This window comes from Dermochelys coriacea, chromosome 3 (assembly GCF_009764565.3).
Source record: "Dermochelys coriacea isolate rDerCor1 chromosome 3, rDerCor1.pri.v4, whole genome shotgun sequence".
Classification (NCBI taxonomy): Eukaryota; Metazoa; Chordata; order Testudines; family Dermochelyidae; genus Dermochelys; species Dermochelys coriacea.
This window is the reverse complement of record NC_050070.1, coordinates 36,902,779-36,921,447: the sequence shown is the minus strand read 5'-3', so window position 1 is coordinate 36,921,447 and position 18,669 is coordinate 36,902,779. Positions and strand designations below refer to the sequence as shown.

The 18,669-nt window shown below is 41.2% G+C and overlaps 1 protein-coding gene and 1 pseudogene across 19 annotated transcripts in view; both read right to left on the bottom strand.

The window, feature by feature from the left end:
* MYT1L (myelin transcription factor 1 like) overlaps positions 1 to 18,669 on the bottom strand; it is a 394,424-nt gene that overhangs the window by 214,496 nt on the left and 161,259 nt on the right. The gene's annotated exons all lie outside the window — the stretch shown is intronic.
* Positions 5,042 to 5,155, bottom strand: LOC119854103 (annotated as a pseudogene).

Here is an 18,669-nt window from a genome sequence, read left to right as displayed (position 1 = left end):
CTCTCTTCATTCTTTCTTCCTACCCCTTGCTTCACCCCCTCTTTCTTTTCTATATTCTTTGTTTTTTTTGTTCTTCTTACCTTCCTTCTTCTCTACCCATGCTACAGCTGGTCAGCCAAGTATTTATTTCTATTTAATAAGGGTGTTGCTGTAAACCACTGTTCAATATGTGTTGTGTCCCCCTTCAGGACTGAGTCTGCCATAGTCGATAGCTAGAGATTTAGGGCTTGATCAACTCCCATTGAACTCAGAGGGAATCTTCTAGTTGACTTGGGAGCTGGATCACGTCCTCAGTCCTTTAGCTCAAGTTGTCAAGGGTCATGTTAGTTCTTAAGGTCCTGATAACCATCAAGATGACACTTGTTACATTGGCATCAAGCCTCTCTTTATAATGGTTGCCATTAAAAAGTCAACATTTGCTAACAATTACTGCAGTTATTTCCTACTCTATGCTGCATTATTTCAAATATCATGTGTGGTAACTGCTAGAAAACACTAATCTTTTAATGGTGAACATTTTCTCTTCACACAATATGAAACAATATAGGAACACATGTCAAGCAAAATATCAACCAGATTGAATTGGTATTATTTCCAATAATCATTATAATTTTTGAAAATATTAATATATTTATTGCATTGTGTGGGAAAATGTTATGCCATTTTCTGTTCTTGTAACAATTTTTGTCACAAGAATGAGTTATCACCACAATTTAATGGCTGGCATCTCTCTCTGTCTCTGATAACATATTCTGACTCCTATGACTTAGGACAAGTAAGAAAATGGCATAAAGTTAATCCATTATTTGTGAGATTGATTGTAGCAAGAATAGGAAATTGCAAGTATTACGTCACCTTGCAGAACATTATGGTGGTTCCAAGTCTGTGATTGTTTTTAACACTTTGACAAGAGGAAATACATTCTAAGGCCCAATCCTGAAAACACTTTTGTACATGCTCAATTTTACTACTCTGAGTAGTACCATTAAAATCAAATAAAATGGCAGTAAAGTTAAGCATGCATATAAGTGTTTGCAGGATCAGAGCTTAAGTCACTTGAAAACAATAACTCACTAAACAGACTTGATTTGCAAAAATATTCATTCCAATGTCACATCCCTTTTTTATTATTTTGTCTTTTTAGGCAGTGATCCCAATTTACCAGACAATAGTAATGCCAGGCGTACCAGTTTACAATATATTGAGCCTTATTTAGCAGCTATAAATTCCATTGACTTCAGTGGGAGTTATGCAAGCTGAGCCACTCCAGAATTGGGCCTTCAGACCTTGTTTGTCTATTACCTGCTATTCAAGTGCGTGGGCTTTAGTCCCACAACGAAGCTTAATTTGCTCCAAAACCCCTGTCATCTCAAACTCCACTATAGATCAGAACCAGCATCATTTAAAAGGAGATGTGCAGTACCAAGATTAATCATCATGAGCCTGATCCTGTACACAGTTAATCACCCTCAACTGCCCATAGGACTGAGTCCAAAGGGAGTAAGAAGTAATCTAAACTAAAAGTCACAAGAATCTGAAAGACTAATATTGATCCATATACCAACAGTAGACAGCTATTACTTTAAGCTTGAGTGGGGTATTCCATACTTGTTTTTGGAATTGCTGTTTTTTTGGAAAAATCTGTACAATTCTCCATTTAGAGAAAGGTTGTTTATACTAAGCCTCTGGGAGTGGGAAGGAAGAAACCTTTAAATTAGCTACCATTAGCTAGCTGCCTATATGTTTTGGCCTAAATTGAGTGAGTGTTAACACAGCTCGTTTACATTAGCAAATACATTTATTTGGTCACAGCTGTTCAATGTTTCTTATAAATAAATAATCATTTACAGCAAGCACATATTCAAGTAGAAAAATAGTAAAATAACTTTGTATTATTCTCACTATACAATGGCTAGTGCCCTAACCAATCTGTTCCTTTAATAGTAAATGAACACCTCTCATGACCAGTATGGAGAGGCTACTATTTTTTAAAGCTAAGCACACAACAAGAGCTTTGAAAATGCTTTTTGAACAGAGAACCTCTAAGTATATTTCTCAGCAGAGGTAAAATTGGCTAGAATAATTGCTTTTATCGAACTGGGTAATTAATCTTATATGCTTATCACCAGGGTATCTGAACACATATGATAAAACCATCCTATCTAATGAAGCCAGAGAATCTATATCAATAGATAAATAGTGCACATTTAAATCATTTATGTGGGTTAGAATCACAGTGTTTCAACTGGGAATTAAGCAGTTAACATAAACAGAGAAAGATCTAAAGAGGAAACACAGAACAGCAAAGGTGAAACCTGCTAGGCTGCCTCTTTGAACCCTCTTAAGGACTCTGCAGTATTGCCATCACTCCAGAGTTTAATTTGGGCACATTATGACAGTCTAATAGTCTTCTTCAAGGAATCAACCCCTGACCATCATAGATTCTAACACTCTTGCTTTGCCTTGGCTATGTTTGATGTTTTTATTTTCTTTATGGGAGATGTGGGTGGTTTAATTGACTCAAGATAACATGTCTTAGCAATCATACAATGTATTGTTATTACTTGGGTGAAACCTTGTTATAGGTCAGGTTGAAACCCTATTGAGGATGATAGATATGATGTCACCCTTCAGTTAACACAATTGTAAACATAAGCGCCACCTAAGACAAAAGGTGTGTGTGATAAACCCACTGAGGAGCTTTGGAGCAAAGTATTGCTTTCCATAGGTATGTGTAGCAATGTGAGAAAACACACAGATACTGAAGTCATAGACAAGAAAAAGGAAAAAAGAGGCAAGAAAAGCCAAGCAGAAGCTGTAAGCACAGTGTGACCCTGGAAAAAGGAAAAGAGAGAGCGAGCGCTATAGGGTTGGGTTTTGACTAGAGTCTTGGGGCTGTAAGCTAAGAAACTGCTCTTTTTCTCTTCAGGGCTTTGTACATCCTTGTAAATAAACAAAACTGCATCAATGAAAACCTATCACCAGTTTCTACTTCCAACTGAAACATCCCCAGAGTCCCAAACTTTGACTAGGTTCACTTTTACTGCTGATACTGGCTGAAGGAGGTAAAGAAAGAAGAAGAAAATAAAAATAAAAGTACACCACCAGGGTTCAAGACTAATTGTAGGGAAAGACTATGAACTAATGTTTAGAGAAGGGGACTGGGAGTCAGGATACGTGAGTTGTATTCTTAGCAGTCCACTAGTTCAAGGTGTAACGGTGGGAAAGTCACTTACCTTTTTGGCTCTGTTTTCCCCATCTGTAAAATGGAGATACAGCTGACCAGTATCATGGAGATGTGAGTCTTAATTCCATAATCTTTTAAGCACTTGAAGCCAGAAATGAGATGGCATAAAATAGAGGGGAGTCAAGGACAAAGCCTTTGGGTACCACTGAACAGACATTCAAAGTTAAGGCTGTTTCCTTGTCCTTAAACTCTGTCTTTGTAGCACAAGCAGCATTTATATAAATTGTGGTTACATATTTCTATAGGTCTTCATAATACCTATATAAAAAAGGGAGCAGGGTGTAGGTATTATTGAGGTCCTATAAAAGGTATGCACTATTTCAGGTGTAGCTGACTGTAAGCAAAAGGGGGCAAGTTAAGAATAAACTGGCAGATAGCAATGTCTAGGGGTACAAATATCTGACCCTCCAAGATGCCTTCTGATAATCCCCAAAACCTACTACCCAGCATCTCAGAGAATTCCAGGAGGCTTGTAACGAAAACACAAAATTCACAAAAAAGGGACTCAGCTACTGCACTCCTGGGGACAATAGAGATGACTATAGGTAGGCAAATAGCAAGATAGATATAATTAATATGGTCATAGCAGTTACAGATGAAAAAAACCCATTGAGTCCCATCCAGTCCATCTCCTTGATAATGCAGGATTGTTCCTAATATTGTTTACTACTTTGCCCAGGGTAGTTTTAAAATTCCACAACTTCCTTTTTTTGGCAAGTTTTTCCTGATATTCTGCCTTTCTTATACCAGCCCAAAGCTTCTAGTTATACATCTATGTACCACTTCTTATAATTCTTCCCCAACTTTGGTGTTTACACACCTCATATTTGAAAACTATTGTGTGTCCTCGGACCCATTTAGTTATCTCTTAGCCTAATTATACATATTTAACTCTTTTAATCATTCCCACAAACCACTTCCTCTAGCCACTGGATCATTTTAGTTATTCTAATTTATCATATTTTCCTAGTACTGCCATGTAGTGCCCAGAACTGATGCAACATTCCAGGTGAGGTTATGCAGGGTAAAATTTTCAAAGGTGTGCAAGAGTCTTATCTCAATGGTATTCACAGACAATAGGAGTTTGGCACGTTTGAAAACTTTACTCACAATGGCTGTTTAGAGAAAGGATTATCATCTCCTAGCTCCATGATGTGACGCCTCAGTGTATGTAGCCCCAAAAGTCTTTGTTTTTATTTTTTAAATGAGAGCAAAGTTTGAGACATTTAAACAACAGAAAAAAGGAAAATCTCAAATTCTTGTAGCAATAGGTATAAACAAAAGTATTAACTTTATCACTCCTTCCTTATTAATTAAAGGGGCTCTTTTAAGATCTGTCACTCTGGATACAAAAGTGAACTGGATCTGCCAAAGGCAAGGCTTGTCTAGTGGTAGAGGGCTACATTACACTGAGCCCTGTTGATTTCATTGTGCAGTAGGAAACTACCCAATATGGCTAATGGTGGCAAAATCTGGGCCAGAGACTATATTTAGCTAAGGTATCAAATCATAAAATGCTATGCATGGGGTCTATTTCACTGCTGTATATGTAATTCACTGCAGCTGAGGAGCCCACAGGCAACAAATCAGCTGTGTGAAAGGACTGACACCCCACTCTAAAAACTCTGGTTGGCTAGCGAACTGGCAGGAAATCCCACCCCTACACTCTGTCACCAGCTCTCCTCTGACTGGATGAGGGCACAGCACTTGAGAAAGGAGTGTACGGGCTGTCAGACAGGAAGGACACATGAAGTGGCTGCAGAGACACAGAAAATTGAGAGCCTACACGTGGGGCTGGAGGAAATATGAATGTAGTCCCCTACTACCACAAACTATGCAGTCAAGTTTTCCACATTTGGGGAAATCACAGGAGTCAGCAAATTCATATCCAACTTGCTGTGTTAATACTAAAAAGAAAAGGAGTACTTGTGGCACCTTAGAGACTAACAAATTTATTTGAGCATAAGCTTTCGTGAGTTACAGCTCACTTCATCGGATGCATTCGGTGGAAAATATTCCACCGAATGCATCCGATGAAGTGAGCTGTAGCTCACGAAAGCTTATGCTCAAATAAATTTGTTAGTCTCTAAGGTGCCACAAGTACTCCTTTTCTTTTTGCGAATACAGACTAACACGGCTGCTACTCTGAAACCTGTGTTAATACTATTACCTCGCAGTCTCTTTCAAATTCTCAGCTTTCTTCTTTTCAATCAGGGCTGGTCTACACTACAAAGTTAGGTCAGCTCAATGACATCATTGAAAGCTGTGAAAAATTTCACGCTCTGTGCGATGTTGTTAAAATGGCCTAAGCTCCAGTGTAGATACCATTCGGTCGACAGAAGAATTCTTCCATCGAGCTAATGCTTACAGCTACAGCCTATTGCAGAGGTGGATTTACTACAGCAATGGAAGAATCCCTTCTGTCGCTGTTATGTCTACACTACAGTGCTACAGTAATGCAGCTGCAGCACTGTAGCTGTCCTGATACAGCATTTCTAGTGTAGATAGTCTCTGAGTTGCATGTAGAGTAAGTCAGGATAGAATTTGTCCCAATATTAGCAGTAATGTAGTCAGCTGCAACAGTTGGTATATTATAAGCTGCAGTGTTTTAATATCACTTCTTGAAATATCAGGCAGTGCTTTCTAGAGGGATGCAATGGTTCACAGGTAGGGTAGGTATACAAACTACTTCACCTTTTTGAATACCTTCAAAACTTGATAGTTACAGTTTAGAACTCAAGTTCTGTCCAACTTTACTGACAGTTTTAACTCAACATTTCTTCAGTTCCATTGGTTTACATAAGATTTTTGGGAGCCAGAGTCTCACATGATATAAATTGGCATAAGCTCCATTGGAGATATGCTCTTCAATTCAGCTATGCCAATTCATGGCAGCTGAAGATCTGGTTTTCAATATTATGTTAATTTGGGGTATTGCATATTTATTCTGACACTGAAAAAAATAAGTCTTTTGATACTGCATGAAAGTCAATGAGAGTTCTCTGTGAACATCTACAGCAAGGAATGGCTCAATAATTTATAGCTGCTACTCTGTATTTTGTAAATAGGATGTTGCATAGAAAGGACATTCACACAGTACTTCTATTAATATTTTTACAATAAGAGATACATCTGACTTTTAAATAGTAAGGAAATGGTAACGAAAACCCAAGGAGAAGTGCAAAGGATGCGAGAAGGACAAACAACAACAGATTTACAAACAGACAAGGATCAGGAGGACTGTGAGGCTGTAGTCTCCTTGTGTGATTGTGAGAGGAACTTGGTGACAGATGAGGCAGAGATTGCTGTGAAGCTAAATGATTTCTTTGTCTCAGTATGTTCACCAGGGAGAGTGAGGAAAATATGCCAGAATCAGAGAGAAGTTTCCTGGAGACAAAAAATAAAAAATTAATGAAACAAAGGGTGACACCAGAATAGGTAAAAAGAAATTAGAGCAACTAAAAAGGGAGATATAACTCCAGACTGGATGCCCTGCATCCCAGCATTCGGAAAGAGATTAAACTGAAAAAAAATCTCATCTAGTTGGGTTTTTAACACCTCACAGGAAACAAGAGAGGCAGATTAACAGAGACGCTAGTGCAATGTGCCATATTTTATGTGTTCACGGGGGACCAGATGATTCCCGGTCTATTAATCAGACCAGCATATTGGGTACGATTTTAGAAGCATTGATCGGAGAGGCAATTTGGAATGCTGCAGATTGGTGCACTGAGAGCAGTCAGGAGCAAAACACAAGATTTGGCCATTGGATCAGGTGCTTATACTGAATAGGTTAACGTTTTTGAATGTGAGTGCCTAAATTTACATATCTAGACACTTGAATAAAGTAGCCTGATTTTCAGAGGTGCTGAGCATCTCCAGCTTCCAATGACTTCAGAGAGAATGTGGGTGCTTAGCACCTTTGAAAACCAGGCAACTTATTCAGGTATCAAAATATGTGCCGAGGTATCAACATTTAGGCATGTAAGTTTGAAAATGTTGGCGTAGGGAATCAGGGTCTGCTGCGGAGTTAGTCTTCAGGCAATCAAACGAACACAGCTGGCTGGTAGTAGGCTGCCCGATTGGCTACACTGCCTGACTGGTTAGAAAGGTCAGCAGACTGGCTCTTAAACCCCGCAGAAGCAGCAGCAGCAATAGTGGCTGCTTACAGCATTTGCCCATAGCTGCAACAGTTCCTGTGCTTGCTTGTTTGTTCCCAGCCTGGCTCCATTCCAGGTAACAGTTCTGACCCTCATCTCTCCTTTCTGACCTCTGACTTTGGCTCTCACCCGGATCCTGGCCCGGGCTCTGATTCCTGGCTGCCAATTCCTGCTCTGACCATGTCCTGGACATTGATAGTTGGCCTTGGATTTTAAGAAGCCTTATGTGGGAGATTATTACATATTAACCAATCTGATGCATTATTTGTTAATAGGATATTGATGGTAAAATACTCAAAGTAGATAAATAACTGGCTCAGTAATAGACCACAGTGTTGCAGGAATCTGTTATTAACCAATTTACATTGCAGTGACAATAGAGAACAAGGTATGAAGGTATGGATATTTGAAGACTGTACTAAACTGAGGCTATATCATTATCAAAATGCAGAGTGAGTGCATTGAAGGAATCTGGAAAAATAATATTGTGGACTATGATGTGGGTTAAGAAAAATAGCATAGAAAAAAGTAAGGAAATGAGGACTGAGTTGAAAATGGCAAATGGTATTGTGGCTGCTTTGGTGTGGGAATAAACAGATTGGGAGATAATAGGGGACAGAAACTTAAAACCATCAGCTCAATCTCTGCAGGAGTTAGAAAACAAAAAAGATCTATAAATAGAGGAGATCATTATGGCACTGCTCAAAAGGCTAGAGAGACAACATTCAGAGTACTGAGCACAATATTTGGCACTATATTAAAGCAAGGATTGAAAGAATTAGGAAATGCACAGAAGAGGGCAACCAGAATGATAACAGGACTCTAGAGACTACAGTAATGAAGAGAGATTAAGAAAATTAGGATACTATATTCATAAATAAATATGAACACAAGAAGGGTAATAGCCAAAGTGTACAAAAATCAGAGAAGGTGAATGGAACAAAACTACCAGGCTTAAAATCGAGAGCACATGAAGTGAAGCTACAAGGAAGGGTTGGGTGCTAGTAAAAATAGAGAAGCATCTTTTATGCACAGAGATATTAATTTGTGGATCTGATCATCAAGGGGAGAAGTAAAATTGGCAGCCCTGAAAATAATCTAGAAGAGATGAGTACCCAAAGGGAACAAGCATCATATGGTCCACTGCTAGACAGATATGTAGAGTGGCCCTTATGAATCCTGTAGCTCTATCAATCCTGAAATATTACACTAATGTAACTATTGTAACAATAGACTGTTCCTGCCAAAAGAGTTTTGTCCAACAGCCAGACTTTGTTACCCTTAGATATGTGGAGTAATAGCTTACTTCTCAAATGGTCCTGTTGATTTAAATGGATCTATTCCAGGAAGAAGTACTATTCCACATGAGCAGTGATGGCAGAATCTGTTCCTTTAAATGAAGATGAGATGCAACAAGTGGCTGTAACAAACAAGTGGAGAAAATACACGAAGGAGGATTGTGGTAATAGGACTATGTTATAATGGTTATGACCATTTACTGTGTCACTCAAAGGCTGTTTGAATTTTTTCAAAAAGAAAAGGAGTACTTGTGGCACCTTAGAGACTAACAAATTTATTAGAGCATAAGCTTTCGTGAGCTACAGCTCACTTTATCGGATGCATTTGGTGGAAAAAACAGAGGAGAGATTTATATACACACACACAGAGAACATGAAACAATGGGTTTATCATACACATTGTAAGGAGAGTGATCACTTAAGATAAGCCATCACCAACAGCAGGGGGGGAAAGGAGGAAAACCTTCCATGGTGACAAGCAGGTAGGCTAATTCCAGCAGTTAACAAGAATATCAGAGGAACAGTGGGGGGTGGGGTGGGGGGGAGAAATACCATGGGGAAATAGTTTTACTTTGTGTAATGACTCATCCATTCCCAGTCTCTATTCAAGCCTAAGTTAATTGTATCCAGTTTGCAAATTAATTCCAATTCAGCAGTCTCTCCTTGGAGTCTGTTTTTTAAGCTTTTTTGTTGAAGTATAGCCACTCTTAGGTCTGTGATCGAGTGACCAGAGAGATTGAAGTGTTCTCCAACTGGTTTTTGAATGTTATAATTCTTGACGTCTGATTTGTGTCCATTCATTCTTTTACATAGAGACTGTCCAGTTTGGCCAATGTACATGGCAGAGGGGCATTGCTGGCACATGATGGCATATATCATATTGGTAGATGCGCAGGTGAACGAGCCTCTGATAGTGTGGCTGATGTGATTAGGCCCTATGATGGTATCCCCTGAATAGATATGTGGACAGAGTTGGCAACGGGCTTTGTTGCAAGGATAGGTTCCTGGGTTAGTGGTTCTGTTGTGTGGTGTGTGGTTGCTGGTGAGTATTTGCTTCAGATTGGGGGGCTGTCTGTAAGCAAGGACTGGTCTATCTCCCAAGATCTGAGAGAGCGATGGCTCGTCCTTCAGGATAGGTTGTAGATCCTTGATGATGCGTTGGAGAGGTTTTAGTTGGGGGCTGAAGGTGATGGCTAGTGGCGTTCTGTTGTTTTCTTTGTTGGGCCTGTCCTGTAGTAGGTGACTTCTGGGTACTCTTCTGGCTCTGTCAATCTGTTTCTTCACTTCAGCAGGTGGGTATTGTAGTTGTAGGAATGCATGATAGAGATCTTGTAGGTGTTTGTCTCTGTCTGAGGGGTTGGAGCAAATGCGGTTATATCGTAGCGCTTGGCTGTAGACAATGGATCGAGTGGTATGATCTGGATGAAAGCTAGAGGCATGTAGGTAGGAATAGCGGTCAGTAGGTTTCCGATATAGGGTGGTGTTTATGTGACCATCGCTTATTAGCACCGTAGTGTCCAGGAAGTGGATCTCTTGTGTGGACTGGTCCAGGCTGAGGTTGATGGTGGGATGGAAATTGTTGAAATCATGGTGGAATTCCTCAAGGGCTTCTTTTCCATGGGTCCAGATGATGAAGATGTCATCAATGTAGCGCAAGTAGAGTAGGGGCATTAGGGGACGAGAGCTGAGGAAGCGTTGTTCTAAGTCAGCCATAAAAATGTTGGCATACTGTGGGGCCATGCGGGTACCCATCGCAGTGCCGCTGATTTGAAGGTATACATTGTCACCAAATGTGAAATAGTTATGGGTCAGGACAAAGTCACAAAGTTCTGCCACCAGGTTAGCCGTGACAGTATCGGGGATACTGTTCCTGACGGCTTGTAGTCCATCTTTGTGTGGAATGTTGGTGTAGAGGGCTTCTACATCCATAGTGGCTAGGATGGTGTTTTTAGGAAGATCACCAATGGACTGTAGTTTCCTCCGGAAATCGGTGGTGTCTCGAAGATAGCTGGGAGTGCTGGTAACGAAGGGCCTGAGGAGGGAGTCTACATAGCCAGACAATCCTGCTGTCAGGGTGCCAATGCCTGAGATGATGGGGCGTCCAGGATTTCCAGGTTTATGGATCTTGGGTAGCAGATAGAATACCCCAGGTCGGGGCTCCAGGGGTGTGTCTGTGCGGATTTGTTCTTGTGCTTTTTCAGGGAGTTTCTTGAGCAAATGCTGTAGTTTCTTTTGGTAACTCTCAGTGGGATCAGAGGGTAATGGCTTGTAGAAAGTGGTGTTGGAGAGCTGCCTAGTAGCCTCTTGTTCATACTCCGACCTATTCATGATGACGACAGCACCTCCTTTGTCAGCCTTTTTGATTATGATGTCAGAGTTGTTTCTGAGGCTGTGGATGGCACTGTGTTCTGCATGGCTGAGGTTATGGGGTAAGCGATGCTGCTTTTCCACAATTTCAGCTCGTGCACGTCGGCGGAAGCAGTTTATGTAGAAATCCAGGCTGCTGTTTCGACCTTCAGGAGGAGTCCACCCAGAATCCTTCTTTTTGTAGTGTTGGCAGGAAGGTCTCTGTGGGTTAATATGTTGGTCAGAGGTGTGTTGGAAATATTCCTTGAGTCTGAGACGTCGAAAATAGGATTCTAGGTCACCACAGAACTGTATCATGTTCGTGGGGGTGGAGGGGCAAAAGGAGAGGCCCCGAGATAGGACAGATTCTTCCGCTGGGCTAAGAGTATAGTTGGATAGATTAACAATATTGCTGGGTGGGTTACGGGAACCATTGTTGTGGCCCCTTGTGGCATATAGTAGTTTAGATAGCTTAGCGTCCTTTTTCTTTTGTAGAGAATCAAAGTGTGTTTTGTAAATGGCTTGTCTAGTTTTTGTAAAGTCCAGCCACGAGGAAGTTTGTGTAGAAGGTTGGTTCTTTATGAGAGTATCCAGTTTTGAGAGCTCATTCTTAATCTTTCCCTGTTTGCTGTAGAGGATGTTGATCAGGTGGTTCCGCAGTTTCCTTGAGAGTGTGTGGCACAAGCTGTCAGCATAGTCTGTGTGGTATGTAGATTGTAATGGATTTTTTACCTTCAGTCCTTTCGGTATGATGTCCATCTGTGGTTTTCCTCCTTTCCCCCCCCTGCTGTTGGTGATGGCTTATCTTAAGTGATCACTCTCCTTACAATGTGTATGATAAACCCATTGTTTCATGTTCTCTGTGTGTGTGTATATAAATCTCTCCTCTGTTTTTTCAAATGCATCCGATGAAGTGAGCTTAGCTCACGAAAGCTTATGCTCTAATAAATTTGTTAGTCTCTAAGGTGCCACAAGTACTCCTTTTCTTTTTGCGAATACAGACTAACACGGCTGCTACTCAAACCTGTGAATTTTTTCAATAGCTGTAAAATATCTAACAAACAAAAGAAATAAGATTGATATCAGTGATCCCTACAGGCCACAATTTGTAACATTAAAAATAAATCATGGAAAGCAAAATCCAAGGAAATCAGTAATATTTTGTATATTGTTTGCACTATGCATATAAAGCATACGGTTATACAATTCACAAACATTAACTAATTCTCACAGTATTCTTAGAGTGATTTTCCCCACAGGAGGGGAGAAAGTTAGTCAAAGAGGTTAAGTGACTTGCTAAGTGTAACTGAGGGAGTTAGTGTCAGAGATAAGATTAGAATGTGTGGCTCTCAGCCCTATGTTTAAATCCACTAGGCAATTCTTCCTACTTAACAGAAACAGCCATAGGAGAAAACTACGACGAGCTGGCAAAAGATGCCAGCTGTTTGACTTTTTTTTTCCTTTTACAGATTACTAAACTGCACTCACTCAAACAAAGGATAGGCATGTTCACAATTTAATTTTGCTAAAAGTGTTGGAAATGGGTTTTTGCTACATTATAAAAGAAAATATTTGAAATCTGAAAACAATATATTTTGAGCCATTTTTAATTTAAAGAGAGTGAAATCCATTAAATGAAAATGAATTATCCAAAGAGTGTTCCTTTTGTACAATTCCAAACAGATCCTGAACCACCACTATGGTACCACTATGTGTTACAATAACTCCCCTAAAAAGAAAAGGAGTACTTGTGGCACCTTAGAGACTAACAAATTTATTAGAGCATAAGCTTTCGTGAGCTACAGCTCACTTCATCGGATGCATTTGGTGGAAAAAACAGAGGAGAGATTTATATACACACACACAGAGAACATGAAACAATGGGTTTATCATACACACTGTAAGGAGAGTGATCACTTAAGATAAGCCATCACCAACAGCAGGGGGGGGAAGGAGGAAAACCTTTCATGGTGACAAGCAGGTAGGCTAATTCCAGCAGTTAACAAGAATATCAGAGGAACAGTGGGGGGTGGGGTGGGAGGGAGAAAGACCATGGGGAAATAGTTTTACTTTGTGTAATGACTCATCCATTCCCAGTCTCTATTCAAGCCTAAGTTAATTGTATCCAGTTTGCAAATTAATTCCAATTCAGCAGTCTCTCGTTGGAGTCTGTTTTTGAAGCTTTTTTGTTGAAGTATAGCCACTCTTAGGTCTGTGATCGAGTGACCAGAGAGATTGAAGTGTTCTCCAACTGGTTTTTGAATGTTATAATTCTTGACGTCTGATTTGTGTCCATTCATTCTTTTACGTAGAGACTGTCCAGTTTGGCCAATGTACATGGCAGAGGGGCATTGCTGGCACATGATGGCATATATCACATTGGTAGATGCGCAGGTGAACGAGCCTCTGATAGTGTGGCTGATGTGATTAGGCCCTATGATGGTATCCCCTGAATAGATATGTGGACAGAGTTGGCAACGGGCTTTGTTGCAAGGATAGGTTCCTGGGTTAGTGGTTCTGTTGTGTGGTGTGTGGTTGCTGGTGAGTATTTGCTTCAGATTGGGGGGCTGTCTGTAAGCAAGGACTGGTCTGTCTCCCAAGATCTGAGAGAGCGATGGCTCGTCCTTCAGGATAGGTTGTAGATCCTTGATGATGCGTTGGAGGGGTTTTAGTTGGGGGCTGAAGGTGATGGCTAGTGGCGTTCTGTTGTTTTCTTTGTTGGGCCTGTCCTGTAGTAGGTGACTTCTGGGTACTCTTCTGGCTCTGTCAATCTGTTTCTTCACTTCAGCAGGTGGGTACTGTAGTTGTAGGAATGCATGATAGAGATCTTGTAGGTGTTTGTCTCTGTCTGAGGGGTTGGAGCAAATGCGGTTATATCGTAGCGCTTGGCTGTAGACAATGGATCGAGTGGTATGATCTGGATGAAAGCTAGAGGCATGTAGGTAGGAATAGCGGTCAGTAGGTTTCCGATATAGGGTGGTGTTTATGTGACCATCGCTTATTAGCACCGTAGTGTCCAGGAAGTGGATCTCTTGTGTGGACTGGTCCAGGCTGAGGTTGATGGTGGGATGGAAATTGTTGAAATCATGGTGGAATTCCTCAAGAGCTTCTTTTCCATGGGTCCAGATGATGAAGATGTCATCAATGTAGCGCAAGTAGAGTAGGGGCATTAGGGAACGAGAGCTGAGGAAGCGTTGTTCTAAGTCAGCCATAAAAATGTTGGCATACTGTGGGGCCAGGCGGGTACCCATCGCAGTGCCGCTGATTTGAAGGTATACATTGTCACCAAATGTGAAATAGTTATGGGTCAGGACAAAGTCACAAAGTTCTGCCACCAGGTTAGCCGTGACAGTATCGGGGATACTGTTCCTGACGGCTTGTAGTCCATCTTTGTGTGGAATGTTGGTGTAGAGGGCTTCTACATCCATAGTGGCTAGGATGGTGTTTTTAGGAAGATCACCAATGGACTGTAGTTTCCTCAGGAAATCGGTGGTGTCTCGAAGATAGCTGGGAGTGCTGGTAACGAAGGGCCTGAGGAGGGAGTCTACATAGCCAGACAATCCTGCTGTCAGGGTGCCAATGCCTGAGATGATGGGGCGTCCAGGATTTCCAGGTTTATGGATCTTGGGTAGCAGATAGAATACCCCAGGTCCTGGCTCCAGGGGTGTGTCTGTGCGGATTTGTTCTTGTACATTTTCAGGGAGTTTCTTGAGCAAATGCTGTAGTTTCTTTTGGTAACTCTCAGTGGGATCAGAGGGTAATGGCTTGTAGAAAGTGGTGTTGGAGAGCTGCCTAGTAGCCTCTTGTTCATACTCTGACCTATTCATGATGACGACAGCACCTCCTTTGTCAGCCTTTTTGATTATGATGTCAGAGTTGTTTCTGAGGCTGTGGATGGCACTGTGTTCTGCATGGCTGAGGTTATGGGGTAAGCGATGCTGCTTTTCCACAATTTCAGCTCGTGCACGTCGGCGGAAGCAGTCTATGTAGAAATCCAGGCTGCTGTTTCGACCTTCAGGAGGAGTCCACCTAGAATCCTTCTTTTTGTAGTGTTGGCAGGAAGGTCTCTGTGGGTTAATATGTTGGTCAGAGGTGTGTTGGAAATATTCCTTGAGTCTGAGACGTCGAAAATAGGATTCTAGGTCACCACAGAACTGTATCATGTTCGTGGGGGTGGAGGGGCAAAAGGAGAGGCCCCGAGATAGGACAGATTCTTCCGCTGGGCTAAGAGTATAGTTGGATAGATTAACAATATTGCTGGGTGGGTTACGGGAACCATTGTTGTGGCCCCTTGTGGCATATAGTAGTTTAGATAGCTTAGTGTCCTTTTTCTTTTGTAGAGAATCAAAGTGTGTTTTGTAAATGGCTTGTCTAGTTTTTGTAAAGTCCAGCCACGAGGAAGTTTGTGTGGAAGGTTGGTTCTTTATGAGAGTATCCAGTTTTGAGAGCTCATTCTTAATCTTTCCCTGTTTGCTGTAGAGGATGTTGATCAGGTGGTTCCGCAGTTTCCTTGAGAGTGTGTGGCACAAGCTGTCAGCATAGTCTGTGTGGTATGTAGATTGTAATGGATTTTTTACCTTCAGTCCTTTCGGTATGATGTCCATCTGTTTGCATTTGGAGAGGAAGATGATGTCTGTCTGTATCTGTGCGAGTTTTTTCATGAAGTTGACAGATTTCCACTCTATACGGCTAAATTCAGTGCCTTGCATAATCACAGGTTTCAGAGTAGCAGCCGTGTTAGTCTGTATTCGCAAAAAGAAAAGGAGTACTTGTGGCACCTTAGAGACTAACAAATTTATTAGAGCATAAGCTTTCGTGAGCTACAGCTCACTTCATCGGATGCATTTGGTGGAAAAAACAGAGGAGAGATTTATATACACACACACAGAGAACATGAAACAATGGGTTTATCATACACACTGTAAGGAGAGTGATCACTTAAGATAAGCCATCACCAACAGCAGGGGGGGGAAGGAGGAAAACCTTTCATGGTGACAAGCAGGTAGGCTAATTCCAGCAGTTAACAAGAATATCAGAGGAACAGTGGGGGGTGGGGTGGGAGGGAGAAATACCATGGGGAAATAGTTTTACTTTGTGTAATGACTCATCCATTCCCAGTCTCTATTCAAGCCTAAGTTAATTGTATCCAGTTTGCAAATTAATTCCAATTCAGCAGTCTCTCGTTGGAGTCTGTTTTTGAAGCTTTTTTGTTGAAGTATAGCCACTCTTAGGTCTGTGATCGAGTGACCAGAGAGATTGAAGTGTTCTCCAACTGGTTTTTGAATGTTATAATTCTTGACGTCTGATTTGTGTCCATTCATTCTTTTACGTAGAGACTGTCCAGTTTGGCCAATGTACATGGCAGAGGGGCATTGCTGGCACATGATGGCATATATCACATTGGTAGATGCGCAGGTGAACGAGCCTCTGATAGTGTGGCTGATGTGATTAGGCCCTATGATGGTATCCCCTGAATAGATATGTGGACAGAGTTGGCAACGGGCTTTGTTGCAAGGATAGGTTCCTGGGTTAGTGGTTCTGTCAATGTGATATATGCCATCATGTGCCAGCAATGCCCCTCTGCCATGTACATTGGCCAAACTGGACAGTCTCTACGTAAAAGAATGAATGGACACAAATCAGACGTCAAGAATTATAACATTCAAAAACCAGTTGGAGAACACTTCAATCTCTCTGGTCACTCGATCACAGACCTAAGAGTGGCTATACTTCAACAAAAAAGCTTCAAAAACAGACTCCAACGAGAGACTGCTGAATTGGAATTAATTTGCAAACTGGATACAATTAACTTAGGCTTGAATAGAGACTGGGAATGGATGAGTCATTACACAAAGTAAAACTATTTCCCCATGGTATTTCTCCCTCCCACCCCACCCCCCACTGTTCCTCTGATATTCTTGTTAACTGCTGGAATTAGCCTACCTGCTTGTCACCATGAAAGGTTTTCCTCCTTCCCCCCCCTGCTGTTGGTGATGGCTTATCTTAAGTGATCACTCTCCTTACAGTGTGTATGATAAACCCATTGTTTCATGTTCTCTGTGTGTGTGTATATAAATCTCTCCTCTGTTTTTTCCACCAAATGCATCCGATGAAGTGAGCTGTAGCTCACGAAAGCTTATGCTCTAATAAATTTGTTAGTCTCTAAGGTGCCACAAGTACTCCTTTTCTTTTTGCGAATACAGACTAACACGGCTGCTACTCTGAAACCAATAACTCCCCTAGTAAGTGAATACTCAATGAAACACACAGGTTTTTACTCTTTGCTCTTAGTGGGGTTTTTTGTTTTGTTTGTTGTTGTCAACAGGTTTAAAGAAGATATACTGGGTTATGCAATAGCCAACACTGCAGAGTGTGGACTTCTTCATCACATAGCGGTGATGTATAACCCTGTGAAGTGAATGGATCATGCAACTCTGCTGCTACTTTAGGCAGACAGTTAAGGTAATTGCCCATCTTAGGAATTCTCAGACTGATTTCACACTAGAAAGAGGATGCAAGTTATTCCCTTGTTCCTTCATTTGCTGACATTAGCTTTATGCTGCTAGCAGTGGATCTATTTTGTACTACACCACTCTCTACAACTTTGTTTACATGGCACAAAATATAATTAGTTTACTACCCAGACATTTGAACTAAATGTTCTGTAGAACATTCTAAATTCTAAATACTCTAAGTTCTAAATGTTCTGTAGAAAAAATAACTATACCACATTTGCTCACAAGTTGTTCAAATAGGGAGGCAAATTAGCAACTGTATATGCCGCTTACAGCCTGTTTAAAAGATGAGTGTTCTTCACCAAGCAGTTTTTGGTGCCCTAAGTGAGACAAATTTATAGGGCTACGGATACATTCAGAAATGGGAGATTTTAGCAGGGATGCTTGTTAACAAAAAGCTTTTGTTTTCTCATTGAAGTAAAGATGCCAGAAAAAGTGAAAACAGCCATTGCTGTATTGGTAAGCAGAGGCATTAATGTCTTTTATGTACATACAAGTAACAGAGGACCAAAACTCTAACTTCCTCAGATTAAAGGCACAGGCATGAAGGCAGCAACAGTGTGCAGAAAGGCCCTTAATTAGCTTACCTGTTCATGAAAAGTGCCAAGTGCTCTAACTCAAAATCCTCTATCCACAGAATAGATGCAACAAAGCCCACAATAAAGGACAGGAGTACTTGTGGCATCTTAGAGACTAACAAATTTATTAGAGCATAGGCTTTCGTGGGCTACAGCCCACTTCATCGGATGCATAGAATGGAACATATAGTTAGATAGATAGATAGATAGGCACACACACACACACACACACACACACACACACACATACAAACTGTCAGAGGCTAATTAATTAAGATGAGCTATTATCAGCAGGAGAAAAAAAACTTTTGTAGTGATAATCAAGATGGCTCATTTAGACAGTTGACAAGAAGGTGTGAGGATATTGTGACGAGGCAAGGCCAGATGGCTATAGAAGAGCAGTCTTATTGGGATCTGGGAAGTGGGCGGGTGAAGCCCGTCCACTGCTAAAGGATCCCCCCCCAGCCTAAAAGGGGGATCCACAGGACCTAGATACCCCAAAAATTCCGGGGGACAAGTAATAAA